The sequence below is a fragment of the Heteronotia binoei genome, chromosome 8, assembly GCF_032191835.1.
Source record: "Heteronotia binoei isolate CCM8104 ecotype False Entrance Well chromosome 8, APGP_CSIRO_Hbin_v1, whole genome shotgun sequence".
NCBI classification, from domain to species: Eukaryota; Metazoa; Chordata; class Lepidosauria; order Squamata; family Gekkonidae; genus Heteronotia; species Heteronotia binoei.
The window spans coordinates 121,332,998-121,345,447 of NC_083230.1; positions in this window are offsets into that span (position 1 = coordinate 121,332,998).

A 12,450-nucleotide genomic window follows, 5' to 3' on the forward strand; every position below is an offset into this window, starting at 1 on the left:
CCCCCAAAGCACAAAGAAAATAGAGCATCATTGTCCCAAATATAAGAGAAACCATGTTGGATGAGGTCAATGGCCCACCTAGTCTGTGTCACACAGTGGCCCAAACCCGGGTGCTCTCAGGAGGTCCACTGGTAGAGCCACAACTTCAGAAGTCCTGCCCCTGTTGCCCCCCAAGCACCAAGAATACAGAGCATCACTGTCCCGGACAGAGTGTGCTATCTATAAGAACATAAGAGAAGCCATGTTGGATCAAGGCTAGTGGCCCAATCCGACACTCTGTCACACAGTGGCCAATACCCAGGTGCCATCAGGAGGTCCACCAGCAGGGCCAGAGACCCAGAAGCCCCATCCACTGTGGCTCTCCAGCACCAAGAAGACAGAGCATCACTTCCCCAGACAAAAACATAAGAGAAGCCATGTTGGTCAGTCCAATGGCCAACCCAGTCCACTCTATGTCACACAGGGGTCAAAACCCTGGTGCCATCAGGAGGCCCACCAGTGGGGTCATAAGAATATGGGAAGACATGTTGGATCAGACCAGTGGCCCATCCAGTCCAACACTCTGTGTCACACAGTGGCCAAACCCCAGGTGCCATCAGGAGGTCCACCAGCAAGGTCAGGACTCAATCAAAAGGTCAACATGGGGGAAAGCAGCAGAAAGGGGGGAGGAAGGACATTTTAGTTTAGAGAAAAGGTGATGGTGGCACAATTAATGGAAGAGGTTTATAAAGTGATGGTGGATAAGAACATATGAACACAAGAAAACATAAGAACGTCAGGCCAATGGCCCATCTAGTCCTAGTCCAACATTCTGTTGTTACACAGTGATAAAAAAAGCCCCAGGTGCCATTAGGAGCTCCACTAGCAGGGCAATAAGAACATAAGAGAAGCCATGTTGGATCAGGTCAATGGCCCATCCAGTCCAACACTCTGAGTCACATAGTGGCCCAAACCCAGGGGCCATCAGGAGGTCCACCAGCAGGGCAATAAGAACATAAGAGAAGCCATGTTGGATCAGGCCAATGGCCCATTCAGTCCAACACTCCATGTCACACAGTGGCCAGAACCCAGGAGGTCCACCAGCAGGGCCATAAGAATACAAGAGAAGCCATGTTGGATCAGGCCAATGGCCCATCCAGTCCAACACTCCGTGTCACCCAGTGGTCAAAACCCAGGTGCCATCAGGAGGTCCATCAGTGGGGCCAGGACACTAGGAGCCCTCCCACTGTTGCCCCCCCCGCAAGCGCAAGGTTGCCAGCAGGCCTGGAGGAAAATGTCGTTTTCCTTTTCATAGAAGCTTAACGGGTAGAAATGGGCAGTTGGTGCATTTCATGGCTTTGAGAGAAATAATATCGCCTAGCACGTAACACATCATTAGAAAACACAATTAAAAGGGACATTTATTCTGCACACAGCTGCCAGCCCTGGGGAGGAGAGGGAGCAGATATGGAGATCCCCTCCCACACACATAACACCAAGGAATTTACTTTGTGAAGCTAACGGGCAGTAGATTTAGGGCAGACAAAACAAAACAAAAGTCATTAACTGATGGAATTTGCAACTGGTGATTATCCTTAGCGGTCTTGTTGATTTACTGCCTGATGTCAAGGAGAGCTGGCTGGAGTGCAAACCAGTGACTGTGAATCAGGTCCATTGTTTGAGCCAGTTTGGTGTAGTGGTTAAGTGCCTGGACTCTTATCTGGGAGAACTGGGTTTGATCCCCCACTCCTCCTCCAGCACCTGCTGGAATGGCCTTGGGTCAGCCATAGCTCTTGTAGGAGTTGTCCTTGAAACGGCAGCTGCTGTGAGAGCTCTCTCAGCCCCACCCACCTCACAGGGTGTCTGTTGTGGGGGAAAGAGATAAAGAAGTTTGCAATCCGCTCTGAGTCTCTGATTCAGAGAGAAGGAAAGGTCCCCTGTGCAAGCACCAGTCGTTTCCGACTCTGGGGTGACGTTGCTTTCACAACGTTTTCACAGCAGACTTTTTACGGGGTGGTTTGCCATTGCCTTCCCCTAGTCCTCTACGCTTTCCCCCCAGCAAGCTGGGGACTCATTTGACCGACCTCGGAAGGATGGAAGGCTGAGTCAACCTTGAGCCCGTTACCTGAAAATCCGGCTTCCACCGGGGATCGAACTCAGGTCGTGAGCAGAGTCTAGGACTGCAGTATTGCAGCTTTAACACTCTGCGGCACGGGGCTCTCAGAGAGAAGAGCGGGGTATAAATCTACAATACTGCAGGAGAAGGAGACGAAGACTGCAGATAGATACCCCACCCTTCTCCTTGAACTCAGAGACTCAGAGTCTCTGCAATTCTTCCTCTTCCTCTTCTTCTTTGTAACTGAAAGGTTTAGGACAGATGTTTACAGGCCCCCATTTGAGCAAGGCCGGTGGGACTGGTGACTGTATGGGGAGAGGAGTACTACCAAGCACAGATATCAGAGCCAGCAGCTCAATCCACCTGAGCAGATAACTGAAGCCTCCTGAACAATTGCCCCACCAACACCATGCAGGCCATGGCCAACCAATGTAATTTATCAAAGATGCCAAAGTGCCCACCAAGAGCTCCATGAGTGCTGCCAGCATGCCCACTCCGAGGGCAAGCGTGAGAGCCATGTTCAAGGAATGTGTGGCTTCGACCTCAAGACCTGTGCCGACACATGGAAACTCAGTCTGGCGCTGGCTATCATTGGAGCCACGTCTCTGACCCAGAGCTGTCCATGGTCCTGTAACCTGCATCTTTTTGTTGTTGTTCAGTCGCACAGTCAAGTCCAACGCTTTGCGACCTCATGGACCAAGTCACGCCAGGCCCTCCTGTCTCCCACCATCCTCTGAAGTCTGCTCAAATTCGTGTTGGTTACATCAGTAACGCTGTCCAGCCATCTCATCTTTTGCCTTTCCCTTCTTCTTTGGCCTTCTGTCTTTCCCAGCATTAGGATCTTCTCCAGGGAGTGCTCCCTTCTCATTGGGTGGCCAAAGTATTTGAGCTTCAGCATCTGACCTTCCAGGGAACAGTCAGGGTTGATTTCCCTTAGGACTGATTGATTTGATCTTCTTGTAGTACAAGGGGCTCTCAAGACTCTTCTCCAGCACCACATCTCAAAAGCATCTATTCTTCTGCACTCGGCCTTCCTTATGGTCAAGCTCTCACAGCCTCTTCACATGCCTCCGCATCTCAGAGAATTTACCCCTTTTAAAGTTAAACGTGGTTGTGCTGGTCTTTTGGGGCAACTCCCTATTTATACAAATGGTGAAATCAATAACGTTATGGTCACTGCTCCAAAGCGGTGCAATCATTTTTACATTTCTCACAAAGTCTTGGGCATTACTTAGGACCAAATCCAGGATCGCCCCACCCCATCTGAGACCATGTGCTCCATAGCACAGTCATTGAGAGCGTCTAGAAATTCAATCTCTTTCTCTCAACCTGAACACATATTGACCCAATCAATCTGTGGGTAGTTAAAATCACCTATTACGACACAGTTTTTATGTTTAGCCACTATCTTTAATTCTTCCATCATATTATAATCATCCTCTATCTTTTGATTTGGTGGGTGATAACAAACTCCCATAGTTAAATTTCCTTTTGGGCCCTCTATTTAGACCCAAAGCATTTCTAGAAGGGAATCTAATTCTCTGACAGTCTTACTAGACTGTATACCCTCTCTGACATACAGAGCCACCCCACCTCCAACCCTTCCCTCCCTATCCTTCCGATATAACTTATATCTAGGAATCACTGTGTCCCACTGATTCTCCTCATTCCACCAAGTTTCTGAAATTCCCACATCTATGTTTTCCCCCAACACTAAACATTCCAGCTTCCCAATTTTACTTCGAACACTTCTAGCATTTGTATACAAACATCTATAATTTCCCAGGCAAGTTAGGCTGGCAAGCTTCCTCCTGCTGCCTCGAGACTTTGACAGACAGTCCATACTGTTTGTCACCATTTCAGTAGACAACTCTGATCCATTACCCAGTAGAAAAGTAACAGCTAACCCTTCATCTCTTTGAGATGAGTCCTCCCGAACAAGAGACATTTCATCTCCTGTCGTCTTTCCCCCAAGATTTAGTTTAAAAACTGCTCTGCCACCTTTTTGATTTTAAGCGCCAGCAGCCTGGTTCCATCTGGGGACAAGTGGAGACCGTCTCTTTTGTACAGCTCCCGCTTGTTCCAGAAAGCATCCCAGTGCCTAACAAACTTAAACCCTTCCTTCCTACACCATCGTCTCATCCACACATTGAGACTTCTAATTTGTGCCTGTCTCTCCAACCCTGCATGTGGAACAGGTAGCACTTCTGATAAGGCTACCTTGGAGGTCCTGGCCTTAAGTCTCCTGTCTAGCAGCCTAAATTTTTCCTCCAGGACCTCACAACTGCATTTCCCCACATGGTTGGTGCCAACATGCACCACGACCACTGGCTCTTCCCCAGCACTGTCTGTCTATCTACTACACGCGTAATGTCCACTACCTTTGCACCAGGCAGGCAAGTCACCATACGGTCAGTACGTGGTTTTGCCACCCAGCTGTCTACTTGCCTAAGGATCGAATCACCAACTACCAAGACCCCCCGTCTCTCCCTGCCCAGAGATGGTTCCTTGGTGCGAAAGGATACCAGCTCACCAACTGAAGAAGAGGTCCCTTCTGAGGGCGCATTCCCCTTATCCTCAGCATGGTGCCCTGTTCCCTCTCGATCCTCATGCTCCCTGGCAGCAATGGGGCTGCCACGTTCAGAGTGGCGCTCATCTAATTCATCCGTGAGAGTCTTCTCATCTAATACGTCCCTGAGAGATAGTCATACATGTGACAAGCAATGAAAACACTGGAAAGCCCCCACCCCCCTGCTGGCATTCTTCCTTCATCATAGCTTTTAAAAATATACAGTCCCCTTTTAAATCCTGTTTGTTTATGTGGCTCTCCTTCTGGAGGGTCTACTTACCTTATTGGGAACACAAGGAAAATAGGGATCTGGGTTCCTGGTCCTTACACAGCCCCCAGGCCAAGAGCCCTTTAGCTCTCACCCTTTGGCTCGCGCTAAAGGCTTGTGCATCTGGCAAGATGCAGCATAATAATGCAAAAAGAGTGGGGCCTCATTCTGTCCCAAGAACACAGCCACTCCTAATCAATCAGCAACAATCACCTTCAGTCAACTAAAACCAAACAAACAGCAGTTCCCCAATAACCACAAACTCAGAATTTTCAGCAATCACACAGTCACACAAACTCAGAAATTCTCAGCAACTTCCCCAGCTGTTTAGAAAGCCAAACCTCACCCTTATAGCGCTTCTTATCTGCTCTCTCTCAGATCTCTCTGAAATGAGCTCTCTTTTAATTTCATGACTACAGTCACCATCTGCAGTGATCTTGGATCCCAGAAATGTTTTTGCTGACTGTACGGAGCTTCTCCATCTTTGACTGCAGAGTATATAATCAATCTGATTTCTATGTTGCCCATCAGGTGATATCCACGTGTAGAGTCGCCTTTTAGGTTGTTGGAAGAGGGTGTTCGCTATGACCTGCATCTGGCTGAGCCCAAACAGGCACCAGCTTCATTTGATTAGATGCTCTTATCAGGCCCTTTCCTTGAAGACTTTGCCTCCCCCCCCCCTCTATTCCTCCCCATGACTGCAACATGACCCTGCACAGGACTCCGCCAGGCAGCCATATTTAAGCCACACGGATCATATAAATATGTGGAGTGAACTGGTGCATGTTGTACATTTGCCCGAAGCATAAAATAATATCTGTACTAGAAATGGCTGGCTAAGTGGCAAGGTTGAGTTAATTTGGACTGTTTGATATATAATGATGGGTGGCATAAGAACAAAATAAGAGCCCTGCTAGATCAGACCAGGGGTCCATCTTGTCAAGCATCCTAAGAACATCAGAACAGCCCTGCTGAATCAGACCAGTGGTCCATCTGGTTCAGCATCCTAAGAACATCAGAAGAGCCCTGCTGGATCAGAACAGTGGTCCATCTAGTCCAGCATCCTAAGAACATCAGAAGAGCCCAGCTGGATCAGACCAGTGGTCCATCTAGTCCAGCATCCTAAGAACATCAGAAGAGCCCTGCTGGAACAGACCAGTGGTCCATCTAGTCCAGCATCCTAAGAACATCAGAAGAGCCCTGCTGGATCAGACCAGGGGTCCATCTTGTCAAGCATCCTAAGAACATCAGAAGAGCCCTGCTGGGTCAGACCAGTGGTCCATCTGGTTCAGCATCCTAAGAACATCAGAAGAGCCCTGCTGGATCAGAACAGTGGTCCATCTAGTCCAGCATCCTAAGAACATCAGAAGAGCCCAGCTGGATCAGACCAGTGGTCCATCTAGTCCAGCATCCTAAGAACATCAGAAGAGCCCTGCTGGAACAGACCAGTGGTCCATCTAGTCCAGCATCCTAAGAACATCAGAAGAGCCCTGCTGGATCAGACCAGTGGTCCATCTAGTCCAGCATCCTAAGAACATCAGAAGAGCCCTGCTGGATCAGACCAGTGGTCCCTCTAGTCCAGCATCCTCAGAACATCAGAAGAGCCCTGCTGGATCAGACCAGTGGTCCATCTAGTCCAGCATCCTAAGAACATCAGAAGAGCCCTGCTGGATCAGACCAGTGGTCCCTCTAGTCCAGCATCCTCAGAACATCAGAAGAGCCCTGCTGGATCAAACCAGTGGTCCATCTATTCCAGCATCCTCAGAACATCAGAAGAGCCCTGCTGAGTCAGACCAGCGGTCCATCTAGCCCAGTATCCTAAGAAAATAAGAAGAGCCCTGCTGGATCAGACCAGAGGTCCATCTTGTCCAGTATCCTAAGAACATAAGAAGAACCGTGTTGTATAAGACCAGTGGTCCATCTAGTCCAGCATCCTAAGAACATAACATGAGCCCTGCTGGATCAGACCAGTGGTCCATCTAGCCCAGTATCCTAAGAAAATAAGAAGAGCCCTGCTGGATCAGACCAGAGGTCCATCTTGTCCAGTATCCTAAGAACATAAGAAGAACCATGTTGTATAAGACCAGTGGTCCATCTAGTCCAGCATCCTAAGAACATAACATGAGCCCTGCTGGATCAGACCAGTGGTCCATCTAGTCCAGCGTCCTAGGAACATAAGAAGAGCTCTGCTGGATTAGACTAGCGAGGGTCCATCTAGTCTAGCCTCCTGTCACAGTGACCAGCCAGCAACAGTGCAGAGAAGCCGAGGCCATCATAAGAACAACAGAAGAGCCCTGCTGGATTAAACCAGTGAGGGTCCATCTAGTCCAGCATTTTAAGAACATAAGTACCCTGCTAGATCAGACCAGTGGTCCATCTAGTCTGACATTCCAAGAACATCAGAAGAGTCCTCCTGGATCAGACCGGTGGTCCATTTAGTCCAGGATTCTGTCTCATACAGTGGCCAATCAGTGCCTCTGAAAGTCCGACTAGTTTCTCTGGAGACCCAGCAACAAAGCATAGAGGCACAATCCCTTCTTTGATGTTGCCTCTTGGAACACAGATTGACTGCTTCTGACTGTGGAGGTTCCCTTTAGTCACCATGACCAGTAGCCATTGATAGACCTCTCCCACATGACTCTAATTCCCTCTTAAAGCTGTCTATGCCTGTGACCAGAGGTTTTTTTGTAGCAGGAACTCCTTTGTAAATTAGGCCACACATACTCGATGTAGCCAATCCTCTTAGTACAGGGCCTACTGTAAGCTCCAGGAGGATTGGCTACATCAGGGGTGTGTGGCCTAAAATGCAAAGGAGTTTCTGCTACAAGAAAAGCCCTGCCTGTGGCCATCTGTGGAGAAACGCCATTTTAGTCAGTGGTGGTGCTTCATTTGGCAGGGGTCAGTAAATCCCTCAGCAGGTGTTGTAGCCTTCCCCTCACTCCCCCCCTCCCTTCCAGAGCCAAACCAACAACGCTAGGGGGAAAATCTCCTAGAGAGGCAGGAAGTGCTGTTGTTCCTTGCATGTGTAGGCAGGAAGAGAAGGCAGATTTGAACTGGGGCTCGAGCGAGCATGTGGTGAGCAATGGAGGCTCCTGCCGGGGAGGCCCCCAGGCAGGCGGACTAAGTAAGTAATTCACAAGACAGGGCAAGTTTAGATCAGGGCCAGCAGGATGCGTTTATAATCAACTTTTCTTTGTTACGCTGTGTGCTGTGCTGTGCTAATTTTGTAGATGCAACTGTTTTTGTTTTGTTTTTCTTTTTCTATATTTTTCTCTTTTAAATAAATGTTTTTTTCTGTTTGAAATGCTGGCAGTCAATCTCTGTACCACATAGATCCCCAGACCGCTTTAGACCACGCTGTTTTTGAGAAGGGGGCCCCGGGGAAGGGGGAAGGCATGCAGTTGGATAAGGTGCCAATCCTCCAGGGGTGCCCCAAAGACGCGCTGAGGTCTCTGTGAAACCCAAGTGCAGGGTGGCAGAGGACCTGGAGGCCTAGCCTCACAGCTGGAGAGGGGGATTGGGAGTCCTGTTCCTCTCAATCTGAACCCCGGGACTGAGCAGGTGGTGGCAGCGAGCCCAAGGGGCAGGAGGAGAAATAGCTCCCTCCAGGAGTTGGCGACTCCATAGGGAGCTGACGGGACCGGGCCTGAAGGCAGAATCGGGCCGGTTCCGCCACACCATCATTACATCCTCTGGTTAACTGAGGAACCACTGTTAGAATCTCACGCACGTGTCAGACGGAGCTGAGGTGGAAGCCATTTTGATATTTCTCCTCAGGTGCCAAAACGCCGAAAGCTAATCCTTCATGAGCAAGCTGGGAGGCAAATGATTACCTTTTGATACCACTTCATAACATTCTTGCCCTTTTCACCGTGAAAAGAGTTGACACGTTGCTTCTCAAACAAATGTGTTGAACGTGAGCCGCATTTGTTTACCACCAGAGCCCTGAGGCCTGTTGACATCTGCCGGCAGACATCAAGAATTGCTTTGGGAACTGCCATTAAAAAAGAGAAGAAGACAAAATGACTCATCCGTCAAACCCTTCAGATCCGTGGTGGCTCAAGCTGACAGGTTCGTTCCTCTGGAGAAGAAACTGGGAAACATTTTTCTTAGTAAACACCGGCCACTGGACGGTTCCTTGGCTTGTATCGGTCATGTGTTCTCGAATGGATGTCAGAAGGAGGCAGATAAAATCCTTGGAGAACTCCAGCCAACCATGTTAATTTAATCCTTGCTCAGTTTGGCTTGGATGGGATGGTCCAGGAAACATTGAACACGTCTTTCAAAAAGGCCATTTGAGATCTTCATGATCCTGGTGGATGAACTAGCCTTGGAGACATACAGTGGAATGGGACCTTCTGGATGCTCCTTGTCTCTTCGGTAGCTTTCAATACCCTTAAAATGTAGCTCTGGCTGCTATTGGGGACTGGAGACATTATCAGATATGTCCGACATTGTGGAAATGTTATTCCACCCCATGGAATTTTTCCTCTGGGGTGTCTTAAGATTCCATTTTGTCTCCTGTGCAGGAAACTACTGGGAGAGAAGGAGGAGGAGAAGAAGAGGAGGAGAAGGAGATTGGATTTATACCCCACTTTTTACTCAGAGTCCCAGAGCGGTTTACAATCTCCTTCCCTTCCTCTTCCCACAACAGACACCTATGAGGTAGGTGGGGTTGAGTGAGAGAACAGCTCTTGAGAAAACAGTTCTGAAAGAACTTCTTACTGACTCAAGGTCACATCAGCAGGTGCATGTGAAGGAGGGGGGAATCAAACCTGGTTCTCCCAGATAAGAGTCCACGCTCCTAACCACTACACCAAACTGGCTCTTCTGACCAGTCTTATCCAGCTCTTTCTACAAAACAGCTCAAAGCAGTATAGCTTGTTCTCCCGCTTCCCTTTCTGTCCACCCAATAACCCCGCAAAGTAGGTCAGGTTCAAAGACAGAGAAAGATAGTGACAGGTCCAAGGGAACCCTGTGAGCTTCAGGGCTGGGGGTTTAAAATCTGGTTCCCTCCTGACACACTAACCTGGCACACTAACTTGCTTAACATAAGCGCCACATAGAGTAAATGTCAGATGTTTGAGAGCTGCAAGACATGAATGCCAGATGTTTGAAATTAGGAAGGAAGGAAGAAGGGAGAGTAGAATGGAGGAAGGAGGGAGGGAGGGAGGAAGGAAGGAGGGAGAGAGGAAGGAAGGAAGGAAGGAAGGAAGGAAGGAAGGAAGGAGGGAAAGCGGAAGGGAGGAAGGAGGGAGGGAAGGAAGGAGGGAAGGAGGGAGGGAGAGTAGAAGGGAGGAAGGAGGGAGGGAGGAAGGAAGGAAGGAGAGCGGAAGGGAGGAAGGAGGGAGGGAAGGAAGGAGGGAAGGAGGGAGGGAGGGAGAGTGGATGGGAGGAAGGAGGGTGGGAAGGAAGGAGGGAAGGAGGGAGGGAGAGTAGAAGGGAGGAAGGAGGGAGGGAGGAAGGAAGGAAGGAGAGCGGAAGGGAGGAAGGAGGGAGGGAAGGAAGGAGGGAAGGAGGGAGGGAGGGAGAGTGGATGGGAGGAAGGAGGGTGGGAAGGAAGGAGGAAGGGAGGAAGGAAGGAGGGAGAGCAGAAGGGAGGAAGAAAGGAAGGAAGGAAGGAAGGAAGGAGGGAGGGAGGAACGAGGGTGGGAAGGAAGGAAGGAGGAAGGAAGGAGGGAGAGTGGAAGGGAGGAAGGAGGGAGGGAGGAAGGAGGGAAGGAGGGAGGGAGAGTGGAAGGGAGGAAGGAGGATGGGAAGGAAGGAAGGGAGGGAGGAAGAAGGGAGGAAGGGAGGAAGGAAGGAAGGAAGGAGGGAGGGAGAGCGGAAGGGAGGAAGGTGGGAGGGAGAGAAGGAAGGCGGGAGGGAGGGAAGGAGGGAGAGTGGATGGGAGGAAGGAGGGAGGGAGGGAGGGAGGAAAGGAAGGAAGGAGGGAGGGTGGGAGGGAAGGAGGGAGGGAAGGAAGGAAAGCAGACAAATGGATGTGGCAAGCTGTATATCAGGGGTGACATAACTTGTTTAATATAAGAGTCACATAGAATAAATATCAGATGTTTGAGAGCTGCAAGAGAAGGAAGGAAGGAATAGAGATTGGGGATGGAGGGAGAGGTAGAAAGAAAGCAACTCTAACTTTGAATTCATTCTCCAAGCTGCCAGCTGACTTGGCTTAGTGAAAAGATATAAAGAGACAAATGCCTTTTCCTAAGCCATCAAGAGGTCCACCAGTGTGGCCAGCACACTAAAAGCCCTTCCACTGTTGCCCCTTTCAAGCACCATGTATACGAAGCACCACTGCCCCAGACAGAGAGTTCCATCAATACCCTGTGGCTTATAGCCACTGACAGACCTCTGCTCCAGATGTTTATCCAATCCCCTCTTGAAGTTGTCTATGCTTGTAGCTGCCACCACCTCCTGTGGCAGTGAATTCCATGCATTAATCACCCTTTGGTGAAAAAGTACTTCCTTTTATTTGCTCTAACCTGACTGCTCAGCAATTTCATTGAGTGCCCAAGAGTTCTCGTATTGTGAGAAAGGGAGAAAAGTCCTTCTTTCTCTACCTTCTCTATCCCATGCAGAATCTTGTCAACCTCTATCCTGTCACCCTGCAGTTGACGTTTCTCCACGCTAAAGAGCCCCAAGCGTTTTAACCTTTCTTCCTAGGGAAAGTGTTGCAACCCTTTAATCATTCTTGTTGCCCTTTTCTGGACTTTCCCCAATGCTTTAATATCTTTGGGGGGGGGGCGTGGCAACCAGAATTGTGCATAGTACTCAAAATGAGGCCACACCATCTTTTTTTTTTTTTTTTTTTTACCTTTTTGGGTATTATTCAGGGCAATTTATTTGACAAAAAGACTGACCTTTCTGGGCATACCAATGCAATTTGTTTAAAATCCTGTTCCTGAGGATCGTCTCCTCTGGATACACCTTCTGAAGCGAAAAGTAGGAAAGAGCGAGCCAGCAAAGATAACAGAGTTCGGAACGTCCCACCAAGAGCTCTCTGCATTTTTGAATCTGGGGCTGCACCAGAAAGGTCAAAGGGAGGGAAAAAAAGAAGGAACCTTTTGACGGTTTGAATCCCGCAACTGGCCACGATCCAGGCCCGGCTGACTTGACTCTCTGTCCGGCCTTTCCAGCCACCCGTGTTATTGAATGTCCTGCCCTCCCCTCTTTGAGCAGCGGAGCCCAAAGTAATAATGTTTGGAATTCAAACATGGGATTAAGAGCGGAAGATGATCACGAGGCCAGACGCTTTCCAGCTAGCTACCTTGCAGCGCATCGAAGGATGGAAGGCGTGGACCGTGTGTGAGGCCGAGATGACTGAATTGGGTTTAGGTGGAGGTGGTGGTGGGGAGAAGGAGCAGAAGAAGACAGACAGATGTCTACCTGGCAAATAAACCAGGTTTTTTTGTATAGGGTTTTTGTATAGGTCTCACAATACAAGAACTCGTGGGCATTCAATGAAATTGCTGAGCAGTCGGGTTAGAATGCATAAAAGGAAGTCCTTCTTCACCCAAAGGG